Source organism: Cetorhinus maximus, chromosome 9, assembly GCF_964194155.1.
Source record: "Cetorhinus maximus chromosome 9, sCetMax3.hap1.1, whole genome shotgun sequence".
NCBI lineage: Eukaryota > Metazoa > Chordata > Chondrichthyes > Lamniformes > Cetorhinidae > Cetorhinus > Cetorhinus maximus.
The window spans coordinates 109,473,712-109,490,696 of record NC_135887.1 but is presented as its reverse complement, the minus strand read 5'-3'; the positions used below and the strand labels follow the sequence as shown (position 1 = coordinate 109,490,696).

Here is a 16,985-nt window from a genome sequence, read left to right as displayed (position 1 = left end):
GGGACCTTAAGAAAATCCAAATACATCATATCCACTAGTTCTCCTTTACCTCTGCTACAGGTAACATCCTCAAAAAACTCCAACAGGTTTGTCAAACATGGCTTCCATTTCATAAATCTATGTTGACTGCCCAATCATATCATTATTTTCCAAGTGTCCAGTTATCACATCCTTTATAATAGACTAACATTTTCCCTACTACTGATGTCAAACTAACAGTCTGTATTTTTCCATTTTCTTTCTCCCTCCCTTCTTAAATAGTGGGGTTATATTTGCTACTTTCCAGTCTGCAGGAACCTTTCCAGAATCTATAGAATTTGAAAGAGAACCACCAATGGATCCACTATCTCTATAACCACCTCCTTCAACACTCTGGGATATAGCTCATCTGGTCCAGGGGATTTATCAACCTTTAATCCAATTAATTTTTTGAGTACTACCTCTTCATTAATACTAATTTCTTTCAGTTCCTCTATTCCACTAGTCCCTTGGGTCCTAGTATTTCTGGGAGATTTTCTGAATCTTACTCTGCGAAGACAGACACAAAGTACTCTACCATTTCCCTATACTCCATTATAAATTCTCATGTCTCCACCTGTAATGGACCCTCCTTTGTTGTTAATCTTTTCTTTTTCACATACTTAAAGAAGCTTTTACAGTCCGCTTTTATGGTACTTGCTAGCGTGTAATCATATTCTCTTTTCCCTTTCTTCATCAGTTTCTTGATCATCCTTTGCTGGGTTTTGAATTGCTCCCAATCCTCGGGCTTCCCACTTTTTCTGGCAACCTTATAAACCACTTCCTTTAATCTAATGCAATCTTTAACTTCTTTTGTTAGCTACGGTTTATTCACCTTTCCTGTTGGGTTTTTGTGTCTTTGAGGAAAGTATATTTGTTGTAGACCATGTAATACTTCTTTAAATGCTAGCCATTACCTGCCTATTGTCAAATTTTTTAAAGTATTTTCCCAATCCACCATAGACAGGAAGGGGATTAATTCCCAACTTTCAACTCATGATGGCTGGAACGTTTAGCAGTCTTTGAAACCCAGCTGAATTCCAGACGATGGATACACATCCTATGTTGAAAACCTTGTGGAGAGGTGGGGGGTCACGTGGCCTAGGCCTCAAGCTTGCTGAACAAGTTAAATTTCCTTGCTGAGCTGAATAGATCAGTCTGCTCTTTAACATCTGACTAGCAGCCACACAGAAAGGAGTTCTTCCCAGTTTGAACACCTGGCCCCATCTACACTGCTTCTGTTGGAAGTTCTGTACCATCGCCTACAAGACTGATTCATCTCTACATACCCATCTCATCTTGTGAAGTCAACACCACCAGAAAAGTGAAATTATAGAGCATCAGTTTTCAGCCCGCTGACCTCCGTGAATGAATACCTCATTGGGCTTTGATTCTAGACTCTGGAACCCACGTGAATCAATATTTACTTTCTCTGTGGTCTCTATACTACAAAACCTTATTTTGTCTATCTCTCTCTTTACTGTCTGAGTGTGGAAGTGATGTTGTGAACCCTCTTCCCACGTTTTGAATGTGCGCAAATAAACTAACCCTTCGAGTTCATCCTATCTCGAGTTTGCACACAAAAACCGAGGGCTGGGGAAAAACGCCACCACTTATAAAGAAGGAAACAAATCAAAACACCTTTCTGTTTACGGACAGGTAGTGAGAGGAGAAATTATTTCTGTTTAAATTAATTCCTGTCTGTAACACCCTCATACCTCCACAGTTTCCTTTGTTCAGATATAGGACCCTAGTTTCAGAATGAACTATATCACTTTCAAACATAATGTAAAATTCTATCATACTATGATCATACTCTATCATACTATGGCCAATGAATATAAGGAAATAGTGGGCATGCTGAATAATTACTTGGCATCAGTATTTACAATAGAACAGTGGTTCTCAAGCTGAGGTCTGCAGAGACCTTCCAGTGTGTCTGTGATGTAGGGCCAACCTTACAAGTGGGCAACCGCTCATGGCGCCATAATCAAGAAGTGGCCAGAGGCATGTTCTGTTCACCCCCTGCTCCTATAATGCTCCCCTTGCTCCTGCTCCCCCTCTGACTCCCCATCCCCACTGCTTCCCTATTACTTTCTCCAGGATCCCCTCTCCCTTGGAGGATACAGACAGACTGCAGTGAGAAGCAGGCACGTCTACCTCATAGATATCTATAAGAAAATACCTCTTTTCTTAAAAGCATCATTAAAGCACTCTGAATATGCAGTAATTTTATGTATACTATACAGTATTATAATTTAGATGGGGAGTCCATGATTATTAATGCATTTGAAAAGTGGTCCTTCAACGAAAAATATTTCATAACCACTGCAACATTGGAAGAGGATAACATGCCAGGCATCCCAAGTAAACTAATATTGAATCAGGCATGAGATCTCACCAAAATTAACAGAAAAGCAGCAGTAATGTAGAAAGTAATGGCATGACAAATCCCCAGGACCAGGGGTTTAAGTGAAGTGATGAGAACATTGCAGATGCCCTTAAATATAATCTTCCAAATCTACTTCAATTTGGAAACTGTTCCTTTAGATTGGAAAACTGCTCATCATTCCACTATTTAAGAAAGGTGAGAGCGGATAAAAGTGAGAATTATAGGCCAATTAGCCTAATGCCTGTTGTTCAGAAATTACTAGAGTCTATATAGTTAAGGGTAGGGTGATTGAACATCTTGATAATTTTCAGCTGATCAGAGAGAGCAAGCATGGATTTGTAAAGGGTAGGACAGGCCTGAAGAACCTGATTGATCTTTTTGAAGAGGTGGCTAAAATAGTTGACAGGGGAATGTCTACGCATGTTATTTAAATGGGCTTCCAGAAGGCATTTGATAATGCCCCTCATAAGAGGCTGCTAGCTGAAGTTGAAGCTCATTGAAGGCAAATTATTGAGTTGGTTAGGAAATTGTCCGAGTGGCAGTAGACAGAGAATAAGGATAATCACAGGTAGTCTAATTGGCAGAATGTGACTAGTATGTCCCGAAAGGATCTACGTTGGGCTCAACTATTGACTATATTTATTAAAGACTGAGATGATGGGATGGAAAGCCATATATTCAAGTTTGCTAGTGGCATAAAGATGGGCGGCATTGTTAGCAATCTGGGTGGTAGCATAAAAGTAAAACAGGATACTGATAAATTAAGCAAACTGGCAAAACTGTGGCAAGTGGATTTCAATGTAGGCAAATATGAAGTCATCTACTTTGGACCTGGAATGGATAGAACAGAGTACTTGCTAAAAGGGGAAAAGCTAGAAACAGTGAAGGTTCAAAGAGACTTGGGGGGTCCAGGCACATAGATCATTAAAATGTCATGAACATGCACAGAAAATAATCAAAAAGGCTAATGAAATGCTGGCCATGACTAGAATACAAGCTATGCTAAAACTGTACAAAGCCCTGGTTAGACTACAGCTAGATTACTGTGGGCGTTCTGGGCACCAAACCTTAAGAATATATTGGTCTTGGAGGGAGTGCAGTGTAGGTTCACTGAAACTGAACCCCAAGGGCAACTTGAATTTAAAAGCTTAACAGGTGATTTGATTGAAGTTTTCATGATATTAAGCGGAACAGATAGGGTATAAGGACATAACATAAGAACATAAGAAATAGGAGTAGCAGTAGGCCATTTGGATCACCAATGCTCCTTCGACAGCACCTTCCAAACCTGTGACCTCTACCACCTAGAAGGCCAAGGGCATCAGAACACTACAATGTAGCTACTCCTAGGGGGCCTATAAGCAACTCCCACCAGTGATTTATTTTCCTTGCTATTTCTTTTTTCCCCCCAAACTGATTCTATATCTTGATCTTCCAAGTCAAAAACATTTCTCACTACTGTATTGATCTCATCCTTTAGTAACATTTACTTTTCCTTTCTTCCTATCTTTCCGAAAAGTCAAATGCTCTTGGATATTTAGCTCCCAGCCTTGGGTTAGTCAACTTGCAACCATGGGCAGAAATTTCCCCCTGTCGGGAGAGTTGTGCGGGGGCGGGCAGGGGTGGGTGCGAACCCGATTGGCGCCCTCGATCGGGGCCGTGCCGCCGTTTTACATGAACGGGCCAATTAAGGCACGCCCAGCGTGACGCGCACCCAGAAGCGCTAAGTGCTCCCTGTGCACGCGGGGGAGGAGGGGCTGGAATCCCCTGAGTCGGGGCCTGTGCTCTTATGCGCATGCATGCGTAAGAGCACAGAAATTTCCCTGAGAAACCTCTGTGCCTCAGGGAGATTAGTTTAAGTTTCAGAAATTAAAATAAAGACGAGGAAAAATTTTAGGACATGTTCCCTCATGTGACAGTGTCACATGAGCTGGGACATGTCAATGAAAGTTAATGAAAAACTTAATTTAATTTATAAACCCTTCATGAAACCTCGTCCCGCCCGTAAATGAGGTTCCATGAAAAATGCGAAAGCTGCCTTGGGCTCTTTGCCTGCCCACCAACCTGAAAATCTAAATGCCGTGCAGTGACGTCGGGACGTCACCGTGCGTCATTTTACGCGTCGGCGAGCGGGCCCCACCCCCACTCATCGACCTGAAAATTTTTCATCGTGTCTCTGTAATGGATATCATATCACATCCATTTATTTCAATTTGTGCTGCCAATTCATGCATCTTTTTACGAATGCTGCGCACATCAGATAGAGAGCCTTTAATTCATAATTTTTACTATTTTGCCCTACTCTGACCTATTTGCTGGTGCAATCTTATGTTTGTATGCTCTGTCCCTTCCTATCACACTCTGGTTATTATTCCCCATATCATTGCCTTGCATTATTGTCTCCTGCACACAAAGGGTAAGAGAAGTCTGAAACCCTCTGGCTATATCATTTCCTTATAATTCAACAGTGACCACTTCAGAAGTAATTCATCGGCTGTGAAACTCTTAAGTCATCCTGAAGACATGAGGCTATAGGAATGAAAGCTAATTCTTTTCTCAAATGGAGGATAATTGTCACTCAGTTGATCAATTACATAATATTTGCAGCACAGAAACAGGCCATTTGGCCCAACAGGTCTATATCAGTATTTATGCTCCACACGCAGACGTTTCAACAATGCATTCTGCAGTCCATGTTGGTTGAATCAATTCTTTTTAACGGAGCACTCATGACTTTTTCACTCAGTATTGACAAGGCACAAATGCTAAAGCTTGGCCTTGTATAGACTGTTCGTCCTTCCCCTGAAAATTCAGACCCATGATGGAGATTTTCAGGCATCATTTGTACTTTGGTGGTTTATGGGAAGAGGATATGACCATTCAGCCTCTCGAGTCTTTTACACAGGAACAGGAGGAAGCCATTCAGCCTCTTGAACTTGCACCACCATTCCATTGGTTGGTCTGTATCTCAACTCCATCTTCCCACCTTTGATCTATATCCCCCAATACCCTCACCCAACAAAAATGTATCAATCTTCATCTTGAAATCTCCAACTGACCTCCAGTCTTCACGTTTTTTGGGGGAGTGGGGGAGAGAAGGTTCCAGAATTCCACTACCCTTTGTGTAAAATAGTGCTTTCTGATTTCAGTCCTGGATGGCCTAGGTCTAATTTTAAAATTGTGTCACCTTGTTCTGGACTCCTCAGCCCAGGGAAAACAGTTTTCCTCCATCTAACCTATCAAATTCCTTTATCAGTTAAACAAAGTCGATGAGATCACCTCTCAACCTGCCCTCATAATTTAGCTCAGGACTGAATACTCCAGACAGGGTCTGACCAATGCTTTGTGCAACTTTCTCCCCTTTGATGTTCAAGGCCGGTGAGATAAAGGCCACCATTTTACCAGTCTTTTTGATTACTTTTTCTACCAGTGCACTAGTTTTTAGTGATTTGCATACCAGAACTCTCAAATCTTTTTGCTCTACCACAGCTCTTAGTCTCAAGCCGTGAAGAGAATATTCTGATTTGTCCTTCTCAGGTCCAAAGTGAAGGACCTCACTCTTTTGCACATTAAACTCCATTTGGAAAGTTTCACCTACTTGTTTAACCTGTCAATGCTGGGTTGTAACCTCTTGCTCTTGTGGTGCCCAAGTGACTATTATTCAGGTTAGCTGACTGCAGAAGGCCAAACTTGACAATGGTCAGTCCCAATATCCAGATACTCACCATTTCCATCAAAAGCCAGAGGGCAGTGACAGACAGGGGATAAGAGAGAGGGGGGGTAATAGAGGGAGGGAGGTTAAAAGAGAGAGGGGGAAAAAGAGGGTGGGAGATAAGAGGGGGGGAATAATAGAGGGTGGGGATAAGAGAACAAGGGGGATAAGAGGAGGGGGGATAAGTGAGGGTTGGGGGTAAGAGAGAGAGGGGGATAAGAGAGGGTGGGGGATAGGAGAAGGTGAAGGGTAAGAGGGCATAGGGGATAAGAGAGGGAAGGTTAAAAGAGGGAGGAGGATAAGAGAGGCAGGGATATAAGAGAGGGGGGGGAGAAGGGGAATGGGGAAGAGGGAGAATGGGGAAAAGAGGAAGTGGGGAAAAGAGGGAGGGGTGAAGGTATTGAGGGAGAGGGGGAAGGAAGGGAGAGGGGAAGGGAGTGAGAGGGAGGCAGGAAGAGAGAGAAGGGAGGGAGGCGGGAAGGGAGAGAGAGGTGGAATGGGGAGAGAGCGCAGTAAGGGAGAGAGAGGGGGAAGGGAGTGGGGAAAGGGAGTTGGGGGATGGGGGAAGCAATTGAGGAAGGGATTGGGAAGCAAGGGTGGGAAGGGGGAAGGGGGAGGGGGAAGGGGAAGTGAAGGGAGGGTGGAAGGGAGAGAGGGGGGGAAGGGGGAGAGAGGGGGGAAGGGGGAGAGAGAGGGAAAGGAGAGAGGGGGAAAGGAGAGAGGGGGAAAGGAAAGGGGGAAGGGAGAGGGGGGAGAAGGGAGGGAGAGGGGCAAGGGAGAGAGGGGGCAAGGGAGAGAGAGAGAGGATAAGGCAGAGAGAAGGGAGAAAGGAGAGAGGAGGGGGAAGGGAGAGAGACAAAGGATGAAGATAGAGAGACAGAGGACGAAGGGGAGAGAGAGAGGGAGTGAGGGGAGAGAGGGGAGAAGGTGACAAGGGGAGGAGAGGGAAGAGATGACAGAGGGGGAAGGGGAGGAAAGAGGTGGGAAGAAAGAGAGGGGGGAAGAAAGAGAGGGGGCAGAAAGAAGGGGGAAGAAGGACAGGGGCAAGAAAGAGAGGGGCAAGAAAGAGAGCGACAAGAAAGAGAGGGGCAAGAAAGAGAGGGGTAAGAAAGAGAGGGGTAAGAAAGAGAGGGCAGGCTAGGCTTGTATCTGCTGGAGCTTACAAGAGTAACAGGTGACTTGTTGGAAAAATATAAGATCCTGAGGGGTCTTGGCAGGGGGGGATGTGGAGAGGATGTTTCCTCTTGTGGGAGAATCTAGAACTAGGGGTCATTGTTTAAAAATAAGGGGTCACCCATTTAAGACAGAGATGAGAAGACATTTTTTCTCTCAGAAGTTCATGAGTCTTTGGAATTCTCTTCCTCAAAAGGCAGTGGAAGCAGAGTCTTTGAATGTTTTCGAGGCAGAGGTAGGTAGATTCTTGATAAACAAGAGGGTGAACGGTTATCGAGAATAGGCGGGAGGTTACGGTCAGGTCAGCCATGATATAATTGAATAGCGCAGCAGGCTTGAAAGGCCGAGTGACCTACTCCTGCTCCTAACTCGTATGTAAGGGGGAGAAAGAGAGGGGGAAGAAATAGATTATGGGGAAGTAAAAAAGAGGTAAGAATGAAAGGAGAAGAGAAAGGGATAGGGGGGTGTGGGGGAGAGAGAGGGAGAGGTGCAGGGAGAGAGACAGTGTGTGAGCATGGGGAATTGGTGGAGGGAGAAACAGAGAGGGCACTGTGGCTGAATTTTTCCTCGGAGGTTGAAGGATTAAGGTCAGCTATTGTATTCCCTATGGTTTTCCAGTCTGATATCTAACTCGGCACAAGCAGGTGGGTGAAGCTGAGAGCTTCCTGTGTGTATAACTCAAAATCACATCGCATACTGCACTGACCGCTCACTAGACTTGGCAGAAATTGAAATGCATCACTGAACACAGAAATCCAGAGGGGAATATGAACAATCTACAGCAAAGCTATCTTGAGACACTTGTTCCAGCCCCCATAGATTGTGATTTGCTCTATAAAATCCTGGATGCACATATGGTGCCTTTCATCCGTGATAATTACAAAACATTACAATTACTAACTTTAGACTGAAAATTAGCAGCAGATAAGAGAGCAATTAACACAGTGATTGGTGCCAGAAAATGATTTAGACAATTTCACTCTTTGAGGTTTTGAACTCTGCAGTTTGTAAAAAGCTGCTGTTTATCAGTAGAATGGTGATGAACTGCAATCTCTCAGCCACTTCAGACACAGCCCAGGAACAGTACAGCTCCTGAAAGACAGCCATCTCTGATCTGCTCTCTACCTGTCACTCTCCCCAGCCTCGTGAAAATTAGAGGCTGATCAAACTCACTGAAGCAGCTGGCCATTGGACCAGAGAAGGCAAAGCTTTTACAATGAATTCACAAATGAGTCAGTGATGAATCAGAGACCATTTAAACATTTAAGAATCAGTTCGATAGGTGGGGCAATTAAGGGATAAGGGAATGGGGTGAGCACATGGGATTAACAATACTGCCTAGGAGAGGATAAACACCAACACAGACTGGCTGAGCCAATGTCTCTGTGTTATTAATTCTATGTAACCTTGTTAAAAAGTCATAATTTAAGACAAATGCAAAATTTATTCTGCATTCAAACATTCTATTAAAATGTCCCTCCCACAAACCTATTTGCATACAGCAAAGATGAAAACATATAAGGGCAGGAACACAATTATTATTTGTTTGATTGTTGTTCATATTTTGGTTTTTATCTTGGCTGCTGGGATGACCAAAGATCTCTTACTTTTTACTCTGCCAGCAGGAAAAGGGAGTTGGAATTTGTTTAATTAAACATTAGCCTGAGTAAACCCCACTGTACCAGATCACTTGCGTGGAGTGATGTTTCATTATGACTGTTATAAATGTCATGGTTACAACAGCAGGTTAATGGCTGGGAATTCCACAGTGAGTAACTCACCTCCTGGCTCCCCCATCTACAAGGCACAAGTCAATAGTGTGATGGAATACTCCTCACTTGCCCGGATGAGTGCAGCTCCAACACTCACGAAGCTTGACATCATCCAGGACAAAGCCATCAGCATCTCATCAACTAGCCTCAAAATCAACTCCCTCCACCTCAATCACCATTATACAATCACCAATTGTAGCATCACTAATTATCAAATCACCCTCCAACAAAGGACCCGTTGTTGGGTGTGTGTGTGTGTGTCTCTCTCTCTCTCTTCTCCTTTGTAACATCTCTTTTCTCCAGTTCTCTGTGATTTTTAACTTCTCTGTGATTATTTCATAAACAATAGAATCACACGTTTCAAATTCAGTCAGAAAGTCATGGTTCACACTTGTAGGAAACAGGAGGTATGAAGCTGTCAGTGCACAGATGGCATCCATGGGACTTCCGCAGTCCTGAGGATTAGATAATCTATTTAAACTGGAGGTAATTATAGAACTGCCGCACGATACACCCTCCCATATAGCGCCTAGGTGGGAATATGCCAGCTTGTGAATTGAACAAAGGCTTCTGTAAGTTCTGAATTGCTTCCATTTCCCTCTTGCTTGTCCTGTAGTCAGCAGGAAGACCACTGGCACAAAGCTCTTCCTGCATCACTCAAGTAGTAACGGGTGAAGAGGGTTTTTCAGACAGACCATCTGAGTTCAACCACCCAGGGAGACCCTACAATCCTCACACTGTAGCATCCAAATGTTTTCTAATAGGTTCTGTGGCTTCTGCCTGCACCACAATATCCAAAGTCTATTTCAGGTATCAATCACTCTGAGCATGAAGAAGAATTTCTTGCCATCAGTCTTGAATTTGCCTTTTATTAGTTTGAACCAAGGTCCAATGCTCAAAATTTAACTTCAAAAATATTCCAAATTTACATTTTCCATTTCCTCAGTGATCTTACAAACCTCTATAAGATCACCACTCGGATGAGAAAAGCCATCAAATGTCACAAGGCCAGCTCCAGTGTTTCAAGGCTGGTCAACCAAGGAATGGCAGAGATTCCCAAGGAGGCTTTGAACCAGCTCAGCTATCACTCCTTCATCAATACATATATGAGAAAGGACGAGTGAACAAAATACAGAGACAAAAATACAAAGGAGGATGAGAAAAGACTGCCTGAAACTTCAGGCCCACCCATCCAGACACAGCACTGCTCACATTCACTGAATAATAACCCCCACCAGTACTTGCCAATCTATCTCATCCCCTCACCCATCGCCCACAAGCCCCTGACTACCCTGCCATCCCCCTGCCCAATATGCCCACACCTCCAGCCTCTGCCACCCCCAGTTTTAAGGAGATGCATCATTTTCTTTTCAACATATTCTTTTCTAACTATCAGAAGAAAGTGTTCAGTTTCTGCAGTCAGTAGAGCATGGAACATAAATTTATAGAAACATGGTGCAAATCTGGGACAATTCTGCCCTAAGTGAGGTAGTGGGCGGGTAAAACGACGTTTTATTTGCGGGCCGCAATGGCAGCTTTTCACACCGTTTCGTTCCAAACCCGCCGCATTAATTATACATTCCCAGGAAACTCGCCGTTTCCATGGCAAGTGGGCATTCATTCGCCCCCCACACCATTATCTCGCTGCCTCATCACGCCGGGCACCATATTTAAAGTGCAACCACGCGCACACCTCTTAGTGCTGCCAGCCCACAACGGCTGCAAAGAAGACATGGCCGTGAAGGGCAATAAGACTGCAGCCCCCAGGTTCAATGATGCATCCCTCGAGCGCCTTTTGGAAGCAGTGGAGGCTCGCTGTGATGTCCTCGACCCCCACTCTGGCCGCAGGATGGGTAGCAACCTCGCTAATCTGACGTGGGAGGCGGTGGTCAGCGCCAACACCCTGCAAAAGAGGACAGCTACCCAGTGCCGCAAGAAGATGAATGATCTCTGTTCTGCCAGGGTAAGTCACTCTTCTCATCACTCTGAACTCACAAACCCATCACACATCCACAGGGACCTCACTCACTGCCGGTTCATACATACCCTAACATACACACCTTCATTGTCCTTATCCCATCCGTGGGACCACTCACCACCCACACATGCCAGGCATATTTATTATCTGGCCTGGCAGGCGCCCTGGTACACTCTCCCCATCTCTATTCATACAGGACAAACTGGCTCACAACAAGGGGGAGAGGTCACTTACCAGTGGAGGAATGCCTGAAATCAAGGTCTTCACAGACTTTGAAAACAGAGCCATTCAGCTGACCAGCGAGGATCTGGACCATTCCTGTGCTGACGGTGAGGTCGGCAGTTCTCTACCAAGAGAGAATCCAGCAGTGCAACATCCATCAGACAACCATGCTGTGAGCGATTTGTCCTATTTCACAGGTCACTGCCATGTACCAATTATCTCTTCTTGCTTTCGCAGGCACATCTGCCAAACAGCCAATGGAGTCCACGACCCAGGGCCTCCAATCAAGCCCCGAAGAAACCTCTGAAGAGGAATCTGAAGGCACCCTCCTTGAAGTCCCGTCACAGCGCTCACCCACACCCTCCACCAGTGCAGAGACACACACCTTGGTGGGACCTAGCTTTAGAGTAGTCTTGGGATCACAATCTGGTGAGCACATCACACTTTCTGATCACAGCAGGCGGCGGCAGTGACTTCCCAGGCGTCCGACACTTGGAGGACTGCTGGAGGCCAGAAACTTGCTGAGTCTAAGTCAGATGACAAGTGTCTGGGCTCGGTCATGTCAAAGTTGCTGGAGCTGTAAAGGCAAGCTCGGGAACATCAGGAAGGGATGTCCGCTGCACTCCTCAGATTGCAAGGCACAATGAAGGAGTCCATCTGCCTTCATGCTGAGGTGATAGTGTTGGCATACCAAGGTCAACACTGCTAGGATGGCGGCCGACATGGAGACCTTGGTCCAGGACGTTGCTCCTGCACTGCTGCGCGGGCTGAACTCTACCGCTGATGCCATAGTTGGCCTCCAACAGTATGTAAGCAAGAGGGGTGTGGGGCAGCTCGATCTCACTCCAGCTACCCCTTCTCAAGGAGTCAGCCAAGGGCCCTCGGGCACTCATAGGGAGGAGGATCAGCAGGTGCACACCCTGGGACCATCCACCCAGGTGACTCCGGGAGTGTCCAGCCCAACCAAGTTCCCTCTTCCTGTGACCCCAGCAGCTCTGACTCCGCAGGTCCAGGAGGGTCCCACTGCCACTCAGCAGGTCTCCGAAGGCAGGCCTGGGCCCTCCAGGTCTCAGCCCTCCAGAAGGCGCCTGTCAAGGCCATCACAGACAGGGTGTGGCAGTCTGTAGGCTGCTTCCACCCCTGCTGTGGATGTCCAGGAAGCACTAGGATGTAGCGGCAAGGTTAGGAAGGTTAAGAAGATGTAGTTGCACAGCCTGAGCATGGGTGTTAATCACTTGTACATAATGTTCACTATTGTCAATAAACTCTCAAGAACGTCTCCCTGCCTATGGCTCCTTGTTCTGATGAGCAGTGTTCGTGTCACTCAGATGTGAAACCTTTCTGCACAAGAGAAAGGCAGGTGTCTCAGTCCAGGGCCTCATTCCTGTGCTTTGTGCAGCCTTCAGACCAAAGCGATGGTCCGGCCTCACACTCCCTGGACACATTACTGATGCCTGCACCCCGACGGTGCTAGTCATTGCTGCCAGAATCTCATGGGCAGGTGCCACAGAGTTCTCTCTATGTGCTCTCAGCACCTTTAAGGTGGGGCTGGCCCGCATCTCTTCAGCATCTGTGACCAGTGATGCTGTGCTCCTGCAGGGCTCAGGAGCTGAAGGCAGGTAAAGGATCAGATGCTTTTAAAGTTTCATGGCTGCATGTCTATGATATGACCCTGATCACAGGCTGCAAGTGAGCTGCCCTTGGCCAGAAAGGAGTTAGACATTCTGAGAGACTATGTGAATATCTATGACGTCATCATCCTCCTGCACTCGAGAGACAATTAGGGCCTCCACTGTGCCACCATGACAGGAGCATCGTCACAAAGGGTATGTGCATTGCCATAAGCCAGACTGGAGTCAAACATTCATAGATGCAAAGTGAGGATCTTATGGCATCTGCATACTGCATGTTATCACCATCCCCCACAAACCTAGCAGCTATGAGGGCCTCCCGAGCATGCCTGCCTCGTCTGGCCAGCGCAAGGGCCTCATCGCCGTAATTGCCGCCTTCGAGGACCTCCTCACCCTCATCACCATCGACGTTCTCCTCATCGAAGGAGACCTCCAGCTCCTGCATTTCCTCCTCAGCCAGTTCCTCTCCCCGTTGCAGAGCCAGGTTGTAAAGGGCACAGCAAGTGACAATGATACGTGACACCCTCTGTGGACGGTATTGCAGGGCTCCACCAGACCAGTCCAGGCACCGGAAATCATTTTCAGCGTTCTGATAGTTTGCTCCACCAAGTTGCAAGTTGCAGCATGAGCCTCGTTATACCGTCGCTTTGCTGAGTTTAAGTTACGTCTTATGCCCTTGACTTGTATGTCTTCTCCTGTGTAAGTTTACAATTTGGCATCTGTTTCTTCCAGATTTAGTTTACGTTCCCCATGATTCAGGTATTTAAAAGTATGCTCACCTATCCCGGTAGTGGAAGCTCCAGTGTCCACCTCCATTCTGATAAGCCTCTCATTAACTCACATAGGTAGGTTCTGTTCTTCCTACCTTTAAATTATACCATGAAGAAATAACTGAATGTATTACTTCAGGCTTTTTAATGCTGTAGATCTCATTGGGTTTTTGCTTCCGTTTGGAAGTCTGCCTGATTCTACCTTTACAATGTCTCATCAGGTGTCCATCCCAATGACAGAAAAAACATTCGATTTTTTTTAAACTGTGGTTCATTACAAGGTTGTCTGCTTCCACCTCTGTTACCATTATGCCATATTTTTTCTGCTAAGTTATCTCTTTTTATTTGTCTGCTAGCGGCGGCTGCTTCCTGCTTCTGAGCAAAGCCTTACACTTTCGCACTCTTTTTGGCTGAGGCTCCCCGTCCAAGGTAGAGGACGGCGCCATTTTGCGCTTCTCATATGAGTTTTTGAGTCCCGCGCTGCACCTTCCATTGCCAGAGCAATTTCCAATGCCTTCTGAAAATCCAAATTTGTTTCAGACAATAATCTCTTCTGAATCGCATCTTCGTTTATTGCGCACACCAAATGATCTCTAAGCATATCATCGACAGATGTACCAAACTCGCAATATTCTGTTAATTGTTTCAGACAAGCCACATAACGAGTAACTGTCTCCTCTGTGGCTCTATTCCTTGAGTTAAATATGAATCGCTGCATCGTCACCAAGGGCTTTGGCTGGTAATGATTCTTTACGCGGTTCACTAAGTCATCAAAACTTTTCAAATCTGGGGCACTGGGTGCCAACAAATCTCTAATTAATCCATGTGTCTTACTCCCACACGCGGATAAGAGAATCGCGCACATCTTCTCCTCCCCAGCAATGTCGTTCACCTGGAAGAAGAACGCGAGGCGCTCAACATAATGAGACCAATTGTCCGATGCTGGATTGAAAGGTTCAACTCTTCCAAATTGCGGCATACTTTGAGTGGATTGCTTCGACAATCAATAATATGAGGGCTGTGGGTGGATGTGGAAGCATGTATTCACTTGATGTCATTGCCGGGAGAGGAGGAGGATGAAATTATTGATCCATTTCTATATTAACCTTAGAAATGATCAGGTCCGCATCAAGCTGTAGTGAATTACTGTTAAACACATTTGGTAACTGGGAGAGTTAGAGATTGAATTCTAACAGTTTATGGCAATTTTGAAAGTCCTTTGCTTTAAAGAATTTAACTGATTGATTTCCAGTTACAGTGACACCAGCTGGACAGATCACTCCTTCTGGGACACTGGCCTTTGATCGAGCCTCCAAAGCAGATGCCACTGCCATAGATAGTGCCGCACATGGAGATGTCTTCACCATTACCGTGCGAGGTACAGCCCAATTTCAGTTCTCTTGATTTCCTTCGTTCTTTATTGCTTTTCCTCGTCCTTTCGTGTCTATTCTTGCTTTTTACTCTCATCGCCAGTTTGTTGGATCCTGTGCCCTGGTTTGCTGGGACTTGAGGGTCCGGGTTGCACGCTTGTTTAGGGGTGGCCCAGTTGATACCATAGACAGAGAAGATTAGTAGATCGTTCTTAGAAGAAACACATTCTGTTTATTTACAAAAGGAACTCACCAGCTACACTTGTGTGCTTACAGCTCAAAACTCTGTCTTTACACTTTAGACTCTAACTTAAGACTACCAACTACAGAGGTAGCCCGTGCTACACTGCTATTGGATACCAAGATCATGTGGCCTTTCAATTCAACATTCGTCTTAAAGGTATATTACACATCAGATTACTACAACCTCCTCTGTACCCTTTCTGTGTGATCACATACTTCCTGTAAAGCAGTGACCAGAACTACAAGCAACACTAGCACCTCTTACATTTTATGCCTCAGCTAATAAAAGAAAGTTTATGTCCTGTATGTCTTCCTAATCACCTTATCTGCCTATCCAGCTACCTTCAGGGATCTGTACATATGACCTCTTTTTTTGTTCCTCAAGGAGATGTGGGCCCCTTCCAGTCAGGCAGACACCAGGCATCATCTTTCCAAAAAATAATCTCTCAGTGCAAACAGGCAGGATTTTGGTAACAGTTAACTGTTAGTAACTGCTAATTTGAACTAAATGACATGATTGGCACACTTGCTCCCTCCTGTTCAGTAAACAGCAGCTCCCTCAAGAGCACTTTATCTAAGTTATTTCCAGTAAAGTCCTAGCTGCTGCTGCTGTAGAAGATAGAACACACATGTTCCAGTACAGGAAACCATTCTGATTGTACCCCGTCTCCTTTAGCTAGCGTTCACACAGAAAGCACATTCCCTACATGTTTTTAGTTTGATACATAAATGTCAAATCAGCTGCCTTTCGTATTAATTAATCAATGTATTTATCAATTGCAATTGACTGGGTATAACAGGTGCACTCGAAGTGTGGTAGTGAACTGTACAGAGCAGGAAGCCTCCAGGCTCCATCTCTGGGTTGCACAGAATTCTCTGAGCTTTCCATGGCTGCAGTGGAGGTGCTAGAACATGTCCCACAGGCACCAGAGATAAAAAATCAATCAGCTTTCCTGCTGATCACTATTGGATAGTGACTATCCAGTGATTGTTGTCGGAAAGCACTTGTGTGCGAACACCAGGCGACACCTTAGTTGTGATGCCTTCTGAGGTCAAATGGCCTGCTGATCCTCACTGCTGAGGTCGCATGAAGAACACCCACCTGGAGAAATTGTTGGTGGAGCCTGAGCTCAGTGTGAGTCACAGCTTACAGGACACAATGATACAAATGAGGAGTGAATAGGGAGGGAGTTAACCAACTCAGTCATTTTCACATCCCAGCAGCTCAAGGCAGAGCTTAGTTTGAGAAAAACCTTAAGGAAAAATCAGAGACACTCTCTGGTTTAGGCAGGAAGTGGCTAAGGGCAATTACACAGAGACGGGTGAACTGAACCTAGAATATGACTTGAAGCTCAGTCGGGTTAATATGTTATAAGGACATTGTGCAAATTAGTGAAAGGAAATTTGCACAAAATTGTGGACAAGAGCTCTATTCACTCAAAGGCTAATAATAATGTTCGCACTGCAACAGCAGAACTGAAGACATTAAGGGCACAGTAGCTGAGTGTTTACTGTATTGAACAGGCAATCCAGCGATCATCACTTCAAACCCCAACACGGCACTAGAGGGATCAGAAATCCAGGAATGGTGAGTGTCACCCATGCCCAGTGAACAGGCTATAGATGGGCCCTGGTCTGGGAATGTTGGGCACTGGACTGGGTGAACTGAAAACCATGCTGCACAAGGTGGACACTGGGGCTGGT

General features: G+C 45.5%; 1 protein-coding gene across 2 annotated transcripts in view; it reads right to left on the bottom strand.

Moving 5' to 3' along the window:
- LOC144684915 (deformed epidermal autoregulatory factor 1 homolog) overlaps positions 1–16,985 on the bottom strand; it is an 84,099-nt gene that overhangs the window by 15,265 nt on the left and 51,849 nt on the right. The gene's annotated exons all lie outside the window — the stretch shown is intronic.